Source organism: Hemitrygon akajei, chromosome 6, assembly GCF_048418815.1.
Source record: "Hemitrygon akajei chromosome 6, sHemAka1.3, whole genome shotgun sequence".
NCBI lineage: Eukaryota > Metazoa > Chordata > Chondrichthyes > Myliobatiformes > Dasyatidae > Hemitrygon > Hemitrygon akajei.
Window position 1 is genome coordinate 68,615,300 of NC_133129.1, and position 16,626 is coordinate 68,631,925.

The window sequence follows — 16,626 nt, forward strand, 5'->3', positions numbered from 1 at the left end:
TCTGATTCTGGAGGGTGGTGAGGACCTTTGAGAACTTTGGATCTTAGTGGCTGAACGCGGGGCCACCCACAATGGAGCAAATGAAATCAAGGATGAGCAGAGTTAGTGGAGGGTAGATTTCTCAGCAGGTTAGGAATCAGAGGAGATTACAGAGATAGGGGAGGTCACTGCAATGGGCTTGAAAGCAAGAATTTTAAAATCAAGGCATTCCTTAACAGGTTTCAATGTGCATCAGACTGTTTTTGGATTGGATTTCTGGAAATCACTTAACTTCTTCTCAAAATTGAAGGCTTTTTTTTCCATTTTGCTCCCATTAAGAGATCTTTGCAGAGTTAAAGGTGGTATAGGAATGCTGATGGCTGTTGTCGTGAGCATGTAAATCAACAAAAAATAAACAAATATGACCTCAATTGGTATCGTTAATACAATGGCATTAATTCTCACCAGCGACACTGTACATTTGCTGTAATTCATGGGAATAGTTATGACATTATCCAAAGCGTGATCTACTGTATGAACTCATTAAGAAGGAAAATAAATACAAATTTATCTCACATTTTTAACCTCAAGATGCTGCATCACACATTGCAAACTGAAGTATTTCTGTAAGGTTGTAATGGTAATTATGGACAGATCTTCCCCCATTTTGTCAGCACTTATAGGCTTTCACCTATATGTTAATGGCCTTGAACCATGTTTACCTGCTCTGCACTGTCTCTGTAACTGTAACACTTCATTCTACAGTTTGTTGCTGTTTTCCTTTATACTACCTCAGTGCATTGTTATAATGAAATAATCTGTATTGATGGCATGCAAAAGAAAGTTTCCCCACTGTACCTCAGTACATGTGACAAGAATATACCAATTTATTTAGCAATTTCCTTTATCGGGAAGCAATCCTGTGTCATTTCTGGCCAAGAAAGATCTCCAACAATGCCCCCCTCCCTGAAGGGCGGAGGAAACGTGAGAGACCAAAGACAAGTTGGCACTGTACTGTTGAAACAGAAATGAGGACCCTGAACCACAAATGGAGCACAATAGAGAAGATGGCCAAGGACAGACAGAGATGGAGGACTTTCACTGCTGCCCTAAATGCCAGTGGCATAACGGCAGTAAGTTGTCAGGCTGCAGGCAGGGAATCATTGGTACAAATTTATCCATCTTCAGATTGACCTCTCATTGATTAAGCAGGGTGCTCCACTGTAACACAACACTCCACAGAGCTCAGCATCCCAGTGGGATTTCCTGGCCCTAGCTTTGGCAGATGACCCCTGCTACTGGGGATCCAGGCAATGTCGACATTAGGCAGTACACATGGGCTACTGAACGGGAGGGAGAACCTTACTGGCGATCATCCTAGGTCTATACTCTCTACTACCCGGAGATTTATTTTGTTGTGGCCATTCACAGTAAGTACCAATAAACATAATAGAATCAATGAAATGAACTGCACACAAACAGATGGACAAACAACTGATGTGCAAAAGACAACAAAATGTGCAAATACAAAAAGAAAAAAATAAATAAGGAATAAATATTGAGAACGTGAGTTGTAGAGTCATTGAAAGTGAGGACAAAGGTTGTGGAATTGGTTCAGATATGGGGTGAGTGAAGTTATCCCCTCTGGTTCAAGAGCCTGATGGTTGAGGGGTAGTAACTGTTCCTGAACCTGGTGGTGAGGGTTCTGAGGCTGCTGTACCTCCTTCCTGATGTCAACAGTGAGAAGAGAGCATGGCCTGGATGGTGGGGGTCCTTGATGATGGATGCTGTTTTCCTGCTATCGCGCTCCTTACGGACGTGCACAGTGGTGGGGAGGGTTTTACCTCTGACTGACTGAGCTGTATTGACTACTTTTTTTAGGCTTTTCTGTTTGAGAGCATTGGTGTTTCTGTACCGTACTTCGATGACATTCTGAATCTTCAAATGCTTCTAAGAAATTAGTAATGGCACCTATGTGCTGGATACATAACAGATTATTTGTGATTATAACACTGAGGAATTTAAAGTTGCTGACCCTCTCCAAATCTGATCCCCCATTGCAGACTGGTTCATGGACCTCCAGTGTCTTCCTCCTGTAGTCAATAAGGCTGATTCCAGTCACTCCTCAAGCAGGAGTTGATTTTCTTCATGACCAACCTCTCAAAGCAATTTATCACAGTGGATGTAAGTGTTACTGGGTGATAGTCATTGAGGCAGGTTACCACACTCTTCTTGGGTACTGGTATAAGCAAAGCCTGTGTGAAGCAGATGGGTACCTCAGACTGCCAAAGTGAGAGGTTAATGATATCAGTGAACACTCCAGCACAGGTCTTCAGTACTCAGCCAGGTACCCCACCTGGGCCAGATGCTTTCTGTGGCTTCACCCTCACATCAGCCTCACAGACCAAAATCACAGGGTGTTGGGTTCTGTGGGAGTGTGTGAAGGTGCCCCCATGTTCTGTTGGTCAAAGTGAGCATAAAGGGCATTGAGCTCATCTGGGATCGAAACCTTGCTGTCACATATGTCGCTTGGTTTTGCTTTGCAGGAGGTGATGGCATTTAAGCCCTTCTGCACATTTGTTTATGATTCAGATTTGGTGCAGGATTGGCACTTCACATCTGAGATGGCTTTTCAGAAGTTGTAGCCAGGCCTTAGAGCATACAGGGTCTGTATTTGTTGGCGGTCAGCACATTTGCAGCAGACATGCAGTGGTTTCCAGCATATCTATTTCTTTTGGTGTGTGAATCCTTTGTTCTTTTCTCATCCTCTCCTGTAGTAGGGATGTTGACAGGCAATTGACAATCTGTCCTTTATGTAAACCACGGTCTGCTGTGTAACCAATTGTTGGAGTTTGTATTATCCGACAAGGCCAGAAAACAGATTTGGAATGATTTCATTTGAAAACACTATCTGATTTTAATCATGTTTAAACTAGAGCCCCCTCCCCCGCCCCCGCCCCCAGGCTCTCTGCTCTTCAAGCACATCTACTCCTATGTTCATTCGATGTAAATTTACTCCACAGTGCTTGTGATTTGATTCTGTAACACCGTTCTAGTGTTGACCATTTAGAAGAAAATGTTTTGCATTAATTTGTCACAACATTTTGCAAAAAAGGCCAATTCTCACTGACAATGTTATTGTGGAGAGCAGTGCTCGAGTAGTTAGTAAATCGTTGGCGTACACATGGACTTTTCATAGATTCTTACAACACTGAACGAAGTTATTTCAGCTCATTCAGCAATCCCATTCTGCATTGATTTCTCTGTGACCTGTTCTTCCAATAATCCCATCAAATTTACCACTTGCCAACACTGGACCATTTACACAGCATTAAAATTGCAATCTGCATGCCTTTGGATGTTGAAAGAAACCAGAACACCCAGGAAAGAGCCAGATAGTTACAGGAAGCAACACACACAAAATACTGGAGGATCTCAGCAGCCCAGGCCACATCTATGGAAGAGTGCATAGAACATAGAATACTACAGCAGAGTACAGGCCCTTTGGCCCACAATGCTGTGCCGAGCCTCAAACCCTGCCTCCCATATATCCACCCACCTTAAATTCCTCCATATACCTGTCTAGTAGTCTCTTAAATTTCACTAGTGTATCTGCCTCCACCACTGACTCAGGCAGTGCATTCCACGCACCAACCACTCTCTGAGTGAAAAAACCTTCCTCTAATATCCCCTTTGAACTTCCCACCGTCATAAGTCGGGTGTTGAATCAGGACCCAACTGCAGAACAGACACTGGAGTCCCGGAAACAGGACAAGACAGAACCCAAGGATGGGACGGGATGCAGTCTAGGCAGGGGAAGCAGGACCAGGACGAGGGACTGGGAACAAGGAGCCTGGGGTGGACTCCGAGCCAGAGACTGGACAAGGACCCAGAACCTGAGTCTTGCCTCAGGCTCAGACCCCCAAACCCAGGCGAGGACCTGACGAGCCTGGAGGCTGGAGGCCGCAGGCCCGGGTCGAGCCTGGAGGTTTGGATCTTGGGGAACTCAGAGGCTGGAGCTAGGGGCAGACTAGGAACTGTACATCAACATGGAGCCAGGACTTATCCTCCAACAAGCCAGGACTCATCTATAACTCCACACCAAGGTGGTGCAGGACCATACATCAGGTAACAGCAGAACAGACTGACCTACCCAATAGAGACAAAGATAAGACAGATTTCCCCCCACAGGGCAACAGCAGAACAGCCAGACTTACCCCACAGAGGCAAGGACAAGAAGAGACAAACACCAAGGAACAACAGACAGTTCCACCTCTGCATTAGAGTAGCTCCAAGTAGCCATTACAGCCAGCAGCCTTGGCTGGCTATAGAAGCAACCGGATCCCTACCTAGCTCAGAGTGGCTGACAGCCACCCAGCTGGCCCAGGAAACAGCTGAATCCATACCGCAATGACCGCTCTGACTACTACCAGCAAGGCTCCCAGAAGCCATGGTTCTCCAACACAGCCCCAAGGCTGGCAAGAAGACCATTCTAGCCTGCCACCTGTACCATGAATGTCTTGACAACCCCCCAACCACACTCAATACCAGGGCCACTTATATTCCCAGTTCCAATATGAGCCTCAGGTGTTTCTAGTTAAGTCCAACCGCAGCAAGGGACCGCCGGAAAACCCGGAGTTCGGAGTCCGCAGACTGGACCACGGACTTCGGACTGAACCACCACACCCACCCCTTACCTTAAAGCCATGTCCTCTTGTATTGAGCAGTGGTGCCCTGGGGAAGAGGCGCTGGCTGTCCACTCTATCTATTCCTCTTAACATCTTGTATACCTCTCATCTTCTTTCTCTCCAAAGAGTAAAGCCCTAGCTCCCTTAATCTCTGATCATAATCCTTACTCTCTAAACCAGGCAGCATCCTGGTAAATCTCCTCTGTACCCTTTCCAATGCTTCCACATCCTTCCTATAGTGAGGCGGCCAGAACTGGACACAGTACTCCAAGTGTGGCCTAACTGGAGTTTTATAGAGCTGCATCATTACCTCGCGACTCTTAAACTCTATCCCTCGACTTATGAAAGCTAACACCCCATAAGCTTTCTTAACTATTCTATCTACCTGTGAGGCAATTTTCAGGGATCTGTGGACATGTAACCCCAGATCCCTCTGCTCCTCCACACTACCAAGTATCCTGCCATTTACTTTGTACTCTGCCTTGGTGTTTGTCCTTCCAAAGTGTACCACCTCACACTTCTCTGGGTAGAACTCCATCTGCCACTTCTCAGCCCACTTCTGCATCCTATCAATGTCTCTCTGCAATCTTCGACAATCCTCTACACTATCTACAACACCACCAACCTTTGTGTCATCTGCAAACTTGCCAACCCACCCTTCTACTCCCACATCCAGGTCGTTAATAAAAATCACAAAAAGTGGAGGTCCCAGAACAGATCCTTGTGGGACACCACTAGTCACAGCCCTCCAATCTGAATGTACTCCCTCCACCACGACCCTCTGCCTTCTGCAGGCAAGCCAATTCTGAATCCACCTGGCCAAACTTCCCTGGATCCCATGCCATCTGACTTTCTGAATAAGTGAATGTGTGTGTGGCAATCCCCAATTTAATCCTACCTTAATTATGGGACAATTTATAATGACCATTAATGGTGTGTGTGTGTGTGTGTGTGTGTGTGTGTGTGTGTGTGTGTGTGTGTGTGTGTGTGTGTGTGTGTGTGTGTGTGTGTGTGTGTGTGTGTGTGTGTGTGTGTGTGTCTCTCTCTCTCTCTCTCTCTCTCTCTCCCATAGAAGCTACCTGGCCTGCTGAGTTCCTCCAGCATTTTGTATGTGTTGCTTGGATTTCCAGCATCTGCAGATTTTCTCTTGTTTGTGATTGGTTACGGGAAGAACGTGCAAACTCCTCAAAGACAGCACTGGAGGTCAAGATTGAACATAGGTCACAGGAGTTGTGTGGTAGCTGCTTTACTAGCTGTGCCACTGTGCTTACCAATAAGATGTCTACAATACCGGCTAGAAACATTTGTCATCGCCAATAATAAAATAACTAAAGTAACGGTCCCCAAGAACACACACACTCTTACAATTCAAGCATTCCTCTTATTTTACATATGTACAAATGGAACAGCATGGGCCCATGTTACCAACACTGTTCTGAAGTCTGAATAGAAAACTGTTATTTTTATACAGAATTGGCTTATCATTTACAGTCATTGATCATTGAAAATTATATATATTTGAATTCCTTACTCACAAGATCAATCACCATTCCCAATAGAGGTGTTAAAGTCAATTGAAACTCCAAGTGGACAGATGATGATTTTTTAAAGTTAGTAAAGACAATAGAGCCTTAGTCATTGGATATGCCCTTCCGTTATTCTTATCTCATCTGTCTTCAACTGTAAAGGGATGGTATGTTTTTAGAAAACCTTTTTGGAAAAGTCTCACTACAGAGGCCGCACTCATTTGGCATGAGTCCACACTACCACCATCACCCAGCTTATCTCATCTGTAGCGAGCAGAAGTGTCTCCAACAGTCTCACTTCAAAAGTCTTGCTTGACCACAACTGGTCCAAGCTACAACTGCTCCAGATTACAACTGGTCCAGGCTACAAATGATCCCAGCTGCAAATGGTCCGGGCTACAAATGGTCCAGACTACAATTGCAACAGACCACAACTCCTCCAGGCTACCTTTGCCTTTCCTCAACCTCCACACTCCTTCCTCTTTGCCCTATAGAGGACAACATAAATCTTACTGAATTTTAGTAATGCAGAGTCTCTTAAACACCATGACAATCTCATCAGGGACAATTGGTTGTTGTTATCAGGGACATATGAGCAGCCTTCCTAATTAGTAATGGCAAAAGTACAATCTCTCTTAGATAACAGAAAGCCTTGTGCTAGACAATTTTGAAGGGCCACAGTGCGTATTGCCAGTATTTCGGCAGCAACGTTGTTGATTGCCTGGCACGTGTCATGTAGTGCTAATGCTGCGTTATTAGCTATTTTCTCCAGCAGTGCTGAGGCCATGTTAATGCTTTCACAAGCCAGTCTGACAGGTTCCCAGAACAGAAACACTCAGTCTCTATTGTCATTCGACGGCAGCCCCACATCGTAGAACGTAGAAAGAGAGAGAGTGAACAGGTGGTATATTTATGGCACTATGTGGGCCAGATGACAACCAAGTTTGGTTTTGATTCAGGCCAAAGCTCCTATTTTAGAAGGGGTATCCCTAGCAGCCACATACCCAGTGACTACCATTAATGGGATTCAGAGGATCACCAGTAGCGTAGACATTGCACGTGCTGTTACCTCGGTCTAGTCCAATCCTTTGATCCTTCACCCCATTCTCCATGAAGCAGCTTCGGAGGAGGGGGCTTATACAATTGCTGTAGGTAGGTTGATACTATCCTTCAAAATGCAGTCTCCTGCTCTCTTTACCATTCTAAATTTGTTCTCAAAGTAAAACACAGGATCAAACTCACAGCTATCCAGGGGTTTAAATGCATTGGCAATCCACCTTCTGAATGTATAGACACTCTCTGGAGCACACCCAACCACCTGACCAGTTAGTATGCAATGCATATTCATAACTCTCTAAGGCAAAGGAAAGTGTCATAGGATAGTTCTGCACTTAGGTGCAGATAATGAGGTGGGTTTTCAAAGCTTGCAGGGAGATTTATGCCGGTTAGAAGAATGGGCTGAACGTTGGCAGATGGAGTTTAATGCTGAGAAGTGTGAGGTTCTACATTTTGGCAGGAATAATCCAAATAGAACATACAGGGTAAATGGTAGGGCATTGAGGAATGCAGTAGAACAGAGTGATCTAGGAATAATGGTGCATAGTTCCCTGAAGGTGGAGTCTCATGTAGATAGGGTGGTGAAGAAGGCTTTTGGAACGCTGGCCTTTATAAATCAGAGCATTGAGTACAGAAGTTGGGATGTAATGTTAAAATTGTACAAGGCATTGGTAAGGCCAAATTTGGAATATTGTGTACAGTTCTGGTCACCGAATTATAGGAAAGATATCAATAAATCAGAGAGAGTGCAGAGACGATTTACTAGGATGTTACCTGGGTTTCAGCACTTAAGTTACAGAGAAAGGTTGAACAAGTTAGGTCTCTATTCATTGGAGCATAGAAGGTTGAGGGGGGATTTGATCGAGGTATTTAAAATTTTGAGAGGGATAGATAGAGTTGACGTGAATAGGCTGTTTCCATTGAGAGTAGGGGAGATTCAAACAAGAGGACATGATTTGAGAGTTAGGGGGCAAAAGTTTAAGGGAAACACGAGGGGGTATTTCTTTACTCAGAGAGTGATAGCTGTGTGGAATGAGCTTCCTGTAGAAGTAGTAGAGGCCAGTTCAGTTGTGTCATTTAAGGTAAAATTGGATAGGTATATGGACAGGAAAGGAGTGGAGGGTTATGGGCTGAGTGCGGGTAGGTGGGACTAGGTGAGATTAAGAGTTCGGCATGGACTAGGAGGGCCAGAATGGCCTGTTTCCGTGCTGTGATTGTTATATGGTTATATGTTATATGGTTATATAATGTGTGTTGGTTATTTAAGATGGCAAAAAGCAAAGATCAAGAGTTCAGTCCATCAGACCTTATCATCTAGGTTCTTCTAGGTTCTACCTGGTCCAGTGGTACTGCTGGCTTAATGTGCAAGGCGTGTATCCACGTCAGCTTTCCTTGGACCTTCAAGGAGGTACCTGTGGTCAGCAACATTTGGAATGAACCTTCCCAGTGGGGCTCCGGGCAGTTCTTTCCTCAGTGGGCTCTCATCAGTACCCAATCTCCAAGCTGGGAGGTCTGACAATCTGCAGCCAACATGATCTTCTGGCTTCAAGAACCTGTTGATGAGAACCATTAAGAGCTTGAGTTAGTGCTACACAGCATTGCAAAATGCCTTCACTTATAATGTGGCTGTCCAGCTGTTTAATTAAAAAAGGAGAAGGATGACTGGCAAGGCACATGGGACATCCCAAAACTATCTCATGTGGAGACAGGCCTGTTACACAGTGTGGAGAGCAGCGAAATGTGAGGAGAACCTCTGGCCACTGTAGCTTCATCTCATCATGAAATTTAGTTAATTCAGAGACCCTTTCCATCTTTCAGCTGCTCCGTCAGATTGAGGATAGTAAGGACAGGTGAAATGATGCTTACACTACAAGGCTTTCATCAACTCATACAAATTTACTCATAAAGTGAGGGCCATTATCACCTGAGAATTTCTCAGGTATCCCAAATGTATGAATACATTTTCATAATAAAAATATCATAGGACATCATTTCTCTGAGTTTGATAAGCTTTTACCCTTGAAGATAGCAAAAAAAGATAACAAGTGCATAATCACAATCCATACATTTAGTTACTGCATAAAGTCCATTTAGAGATTCACAAATTAATTCCAGGAGGAGGGCCCGCAGTGTCTGGCAAATCCTACAGCTGCCGTTACTTCTCTTGCTACCGTCGAGAATCTTTCATCTTCGATGACACCTATCATCATCCTTTATAGCTTTGCACATAGTCCATCAAGTCCTTTCCAGCTACTCGTGGGTGCATCACGCTGGAACTGGATGAGTTCATCAAAGAATTTGGAAGTACTGGCAGCCTGATCACACTGGAGTGCTACGTGGCCGTAAAGATCTGCAGTTGCTGCCCTGGCAAAGGAGTCAGCTCCTTTGTTGCCTAGTTCTTTCATTCTTCCCGCTAGCGCATAGTTTATAACAGCAATTGCAGTGAGTAATTGAAAAGCAGGAAAAAGGTTCCTAGTGTAACCCCTGGGTCGCCTCAGGCATCGCTCAAACTCGTTCTAGTCTAGGGGGAGCAGCCTTCGGCCCCGCCAAACTGGGTAATCAGCTGGTGTGGATGCTGTGTGATGTCCCCGCCTCGCCCAAAAAACACAGACAGTACACCTTATGCGATTAAATGAGTACAATTTATAAAGATTACTATAACTAAGCGATTACTAACGATACAGTATATATGAATAAGAGAAATAAAAGAAAAGGCGCCAAACTTATCTAAGTCCAAACCACTTCGTGCACAATCGTTGGAGCTCAATTACTGAAGTCTCATGGCCACCATTCAATCCCCTCCGACTTCCTCGACTCGCCTCCTGGGACCCCCACGGTGGTCGACCAGACGCTCCACACTCCTCTGTCTCCGTCTCCTCTCATCACCGAAAACCTTGGGCCGGGGACCGTCGCCCAGCTTCCAGCATCCCGTCCCCTCTCTCTCACTCCATCGCGCCGACTCCCCAAAATCCCCGCCAACAATCAGTTTACAGTCCCAAACAAGCTTCCAGCACTTATCATAACAAAGACGCTAGCATTCCTACTATTAACACAGGCGCCAGCATTCCTACTTTTAACAAAACAAAGATGCCATTTTGATTACATACACAGTAACAAAGAAAAAGAAAAAAACCCCCGTTACACTAGTTAATTCACCGCGTTTTATCGGAGTCTCGAAGCGCTGAGAAACCCATATAGTTTCCTTAATTGTCCATTGTCATATGTTACTTCAAGGCACAACGAGATTCAGTGCACCAGCTGCAAGGATGCAGGCTTTTGTTACGGGAAAAAGCTTCATGCCACATCACCATTAATATACTTCCACCTTTTTCCAGTATCAGATCGGGGGCAGAACTGAAACCATACAAGATCTTTAAGTAACACACAAAATGCTGGTGGAACACAGCAGGCCAGGCAGTATCTGTAGGAAGAAGCACTGTTGACGTTTTGGGCCGAGACCCTTCGTCAGGACTAACTGAAAGGAAAGATAGTAAGAGATTTGAAAGTGGGAGGGGGAGACCCGAAATGACAGGAGAAGACAGGAGCGGGAGGGGTGAAGCTGAGAGCTGGAAAGGTGATTGGCAAAAGGGACACAGAGCTGGAGAAGGGAAAGGATCATGGGACGGGAGGCCTAGGGAGAAAGAAAGGGGGAGGGGAGCACCACAGAGAGATGGAGAACAGGCGAAGAGTGATTGTGAGAGGGGCAGAGAGAGAAAAAAAGAGTCAGCTGGTGTGGTAAACTGTCTCCAGTGCTCCCGGTGTGGCCTTTTATATATTGGTGAGACCCGACACAGACTGGAAAACTGTTTCGCTGAACACCTATGCTCGGTCCGCCAGAGAAAGCAGGATCTCCCAATGGCCACACATTTTAATTCCACATCCCATTCCCATTCTGATATGTCTATACATGGCCTCCTCTATTGTCAAGATGAAGCCACACTCAGGTTGGAGGAACAACACCTTATATTCCGTCAGGGTAGCCTCCAACCTGACGACATAAACGTTGATTTCTCTAACTTCTGTTAATGCCCCTCCTCCCCTTCTTACCCCATCCCTTATTTATTTATTTATTTATTTATTTATTTATTTCTCTCTCTTTCCCCCCCCCTCCTTTTTTTCTCTCTCTGTCCCTCTCACAATCACTCTTTGCCTGTTCTCCATCTCCCTGTGGTGCTCCCCTCCCCCTTTCTTTGCCCATAATGAACTGTTTATTCATTTCCAAAGATGTCGCCTATGTCATAAGGTGGCGTTGGTAGCGGACCTAAATGAAAGGCCCAGACACTGAAGTACTGGGAAATGAACTATGTTTGTTAAGAGTGCTGGGGAAGCCAAGGAACGAGGTCAAAAGACAACATGAACATAGACATAAAGTGACAAACCAGAAAACCTGGACTTGGACTTGGGACTTGAACTTGACAGGGAACTCAGTTCATGACTCTGAACTCAGGTCTTTGCCGGGACTCAGTACCTGGGTCTAGACTTGGCTCTTGACTAGACCTGGCTTGGACCTGACTCGGGCTTGGCTTGGACTTGGAACTTGACTCTTGACTTGGACTTGGAAAGACATGACTTAGACACAGGCCACAGAACACTGAGCCGGGCGGGGCTCCTCCTTGGACACAGGACATAGAGCTGGGACTCTTCTTAGCCACAGGGCACAAAACACTGAGACCGTTCCCCACTCAGGATAGCGGCAAACGGCCGGACCTATCCAGCGGAGGAGAGAACACAGAGAGACAAAACCACACAATGATAGACTGTTCTTTATCTTGACATGAAAAGGCTCCAAGTAGCGGCAAGCCCCCAACACGGCCAGGTACTACAGACAGCGGCACTCGTCTCACTCCAGCAGGTTAACTTGACAAGGATGGTCCAGCAAGGAGTCACTGGACCCCAGAGCTATTTATGTTGCCAGCCTGAAACGAGAATCAGGTGCCTCAATTAAGGCGCCCAATGGAACAAAGGAGAAAAGGAATAGCCGGAATACAGAATCCATGGACTGGACCGTGAATCGGAATACGGACTTCACGGACCGGACTGTGACAGCCTGTCTTGCTGAGTTCCTCCAGCATTTTATGTATGTTGCTTTGGATTTCCAGCATCTGCAGAATTTCTTGAGTTTATTATTTAAAGTAAATTGGGTGGTCTATGGTGTTGGTGGCGGTGGTGGCAAAAACTGCTATCACATTTGCTTTGATCAAGGGCATCCTCGAGCAAACAAAAATATACCCTTTGCGGACATTCCCATGTTTACCCCTACTGTGTCCACCACCCCATTTCCATGTTTATGCTTGTTGGATCAAAGAACCGTAAAACATTTAGAATAGTATTATGCTATTGCACGGCACAGGACAGAAAGAAGCTGCAGAGGGTTGTAAATCTAATCAGCTCCATCTTGGGCACCAGCCTACAAAGTACCCAGGACATCTTCAAGGAGCGGTGTCTCAGAAAGGCAGCGTCCATTATCAAGGACCTCCAGTACCCAGGGCATGACCTTTTCTCACTGTTACCATCAGGGAGGAGGTACAGAAGCCTGAAGGCACACACTCAGTGATTCAGGAACAGCTTCTTCCCCTCTGCCATCTGATTCCTAAATGGACATTGAACCCTTGGATACTACCTCACTTTTTAATATATATTATTTCTGTTTTTGCATGATTTTTAATCTATTCAATATACACATATTGTAATTGATTGATTGATTGATTGATTGATTATTCTTTTTTTTCCTTCTTCTATATTATGTATAGCATTGAACTGCTGCTGCTAAGTTAATAAATTTCACGACACATGCCAGTGATACCTGATTCTGATTCTAAACCCACACACTGCTCAAAACAAAAATTACCAGTCACAAGTGGGTCACAGGAGCCATATGTGTATAAAGTAGGGAACGTTTACGGTGAAATTTTGAGCAGAAGTTGATCTGGTAATGATTAGGCAATATTTGGTCACTGTCAATTTCTTTAAATATTAAACAAAGTTAAAAGTTAAAATAACATTCAAATTGTATAGGATGGCTATCACAATACTTACACAGCAACATACAATATTGCCCAGAGGCTATAGTGGAGCAGCCAGGAAGTCTCACACATCATTGTCCCCACTCCCCTTAACAGCTTTAATCCTTTGATGTTGTAATTGCTTTTGGCAACATTGTACAACACTCGCAATTTTACTTAATTCTACTTGGCTCACAAATGTAAAAGTATATGTTTTTCTTCAACAATTTATTTACACTAGTATTTATTAAGATGAGTGTCCCGGCTTGAAGAATTAATCTGGATACTTTGGTAAACATTTACACCCGTGTTCTACATATTCACTAACACCATTGTCTTCTTTCCAACACTTTTTAATGCCAATCTACAGCGTGGTGTCAAAATGGATGTTGTGATGCGTCCGGAGTGGTAGTGTAGAGAGCAGTGCATGTCGCTCTCACTTTCAGCTTCCACCTCTGCCCAGCAGCCTTATGAAAAGGGGAGCTGAACGTGTAAGTCTCCTCCTGCCAGTACGCAACCTCTCCAACAGCAAGCCTCATGTTGTACCTCCTCACTGGCGACACAGACTGAACTACAGAGGTCTGGCCCTGCACACGTAGCATGCAGGCCCACCAGCATGTGGGCGTGCCCTGGTGCTCATGAACCAGATCCCCACATATGGGTAAATAGCCCCACTGCCTTGTGGGCAGTGTAACTCTCGGTTCGGCTAACGGCTTAATCTAGGGGAAGACAGCCCTCGGCCCAGCCAAACTTAATCAATCTTGCTTGGGTGGATGCAGCACAACCTATTACAAATAAGTACCACAAAATAACAAACAGTCCACAATATGCAATTAAATGATTGAACTTTATCATTCTTAAATTTGACTATATGTTTAGTAAAGAAACAAAAAAGAAAAAGGGCCCATTCTCATGAAACAGCTCAATGTGCAACGTTGGAGCTCATGGTTCAGTCCTCCTGGTTTCCCGTTGACCTCCTCCAAGCAGACCTGACCCTCGGACCCTCACTCCAAGTCCACTTCGTCCAGTAGTCTACCAACTCTCTCCATTTGCATCTTCTCTCCTCATCTCTCCCTGACAAAAGACCGCGAGATCGCTGCTCCCAGACCCACAAGAAAGAACAACATCCCTCTCATTGGATAGCCCACATTCCAAAGCTCCGTTATCTCTAGTCATAACCCAAACACTGCTGCTACAGCAAAACCATTACATTAACAGTGAAACCTTACAGCAGGTTACACTCTCCCCCACACCAAATTTAGTCATATCCTCATAGTGTTGAGATAATTTGCCAAACCTTCCTACAAAACACAAAGTCCAATCCAGGTGTAAAAGGCAGTGACATAGCTCCCCAAACCAGTGGAGTCACACCCTGTTCCCCCAGTGTTACACAGGCCAGCCTATCTGGTGGTCTCCTAATTCTCTGAGACCTCCATACCCCCTTATCTACCTCTTAATGTTCCGACACTACTGGAGATACTTCTGGTCTACCTGGCGAGGCCTCTCCCGACCTATCACTTGTGCCCACCTGCAAATCGGACCCCTTGCTTTCGTGGTCAAGCTCCGCTTCCTCCCTTGCAGGGTCCCACTGCAACCCAGGCTGTCCACAGATAGCCCCCCTCCACTTCACCTGACTCAGTGGGAGAAGTGCTAGAATTTTCTTCCTCAATCAATGGGGAGTTAGCAAAAGACACCATATACCACCCATCCAGGTGCTCATCCTCCAAATCAGTACCCCTTTCAGGGGTGGGGACCGGCTTAACCTCTCCCCAAATTCCTGATGAAGACTCTGTCTCCTGGCAGGAGTTGGAGAACCTCACTTTTTCATGATACCTCCTCTTATTTTCTTGATTCTGCTTAGCAGCCACGACCTCAGCTAATTCATAAGCCCTTTGCACCTCCCTTCTCATATCAAACTCATACGTCAGAGAAGTCTTCAGTTGTAAGTCGCCCTTGTCAGTCCCAAAACAAAGGTCAATGGGCAACCTCGCTTCGCGCCCAAACATCAGATAGTATGTCGAGTACTCGGTAGTTTCATTTCCGGAACAGTTGTAACTGCGGACCAGATGTCCAATATGTTGACTCCACCTGCTGTTCTTGCTGATCTCCAGGGTCCTGAGCATGTTTAGCAAGGTCTGAATAAACCTCTCAGGCTGGGGATCACCCTGTGGGTGACAGGGCGTGGTCCTCACCTTCTCGACTCCAAGCACGCCCAGTAACTCACGGATGAGTCTGCTCTCGAAATCCCGTCCCTGATCACTGTGTATCCACCTGGGGAGGCCATAATAGATGAAATACTTCTCTCATAACACTTTGGCCACAGTGGACACCCTCCGGTCCTTGGTAGGAAAAGCCTGAGCATATTTGGTGTAGTGCTCCGTGATGACTAGGACTTTCGCTGCATTTCTGGCATCGGGTTCTATTGACAGGAAATCCATACACACCAGGTCCAGGGGCCCTGCAATCTGCAAGTGGGACAAGGGGGTTGCCCATATAGGCAGCGTTTTTCACCGTATGCATCGAATGCACGACTTGCAGTATTCTCCGACCTCCAACTTCATTCGGGGCCAGTAAAACCGATCTCTGAGCAATCCAAAGGTCTTTTCAACCCCCAAACGTCCAGAATCATCATGAAGTGACTGCAAGGCTGATACTTCTCCGTCAGAACCAGCTGGCAACGCCGAGGTCAGTCTGGAGGTGACGTGAGATCTGGTTCCACAGCTCCAGCTGAGGCCATTCTCTCAGTAATGGGGGCACTGCCACGTGTTTTGTCTATTCCGCCTGAGCCATGCCTCCCTTTCTGATTGCTGCCCAAATGGTACCGATGCCCGGGTCATCTCTCTGAGCAGCTGCCACTTCCCCACAACTCAAATCCGGCAGCTGATTTGTCTTCAGAGCAGTCAGGTTACAGTAAACTTGGGGGATGGCGTCATCAGAAGCTCCCAATTGATCCACCACTCGATCCTGCCCCTCCTTTCCCTCTGCCTTCAGGTTAATGGCAAACTGACACATAGCCTTCACCCCCGGGGCAGGAATGCTGTCCCACTCCTCGTTTCTGTCCGGTCCTTCATGCGCCTGTCGGGACAAAGCTTCAGCATCAATGTTCCAGCTCTCCAGCTGGTACTTTAGATTGAAATCATAGGCAGACAACACCGCCAACCAGTTTTGCCGAGGTCAGTTAGGGGTTTGTTGTCCATCTCACCTCAAACTTGGCCCTGTAGAGGTAGTCATTCAGCTTATCCACCACTGCCCATTTCAACGCCAGGAATTCCAACTTGTGTGTGGGGTAGTTTTTCTCAGAGGACGACAGACTCTGGCCAACAAACGCAACGGGCCTCAACCCAGTGCCCTGATCCTGATACAGGATGCCCCCTA

General features: G+C 45.9%; 1 protein-coding gene across 1 annotated transcript in view; it reads right to left on the minus strand.

Moving 5' to 3' along the window:
- lpar1 (lysophosphatidic acid receptor 1) overlaps positions 1–8,683 on the minus strand; it is a 144,349-nt gene extending 135,666 nt beyond the window's left edge. Inside the window, exon 1 of the mRNA XM_073048588.1 lies at positions 8,585–8,683. The gene's annotated coding sequence lies outside the window, so the exon portion shown is untranslated. The remainder of the gene's footprint in view (positions 1–8,584) is intronic.
- Between the last annotated feature and the right edge of the window lie 7,943 nt (positions 8,684–16,626).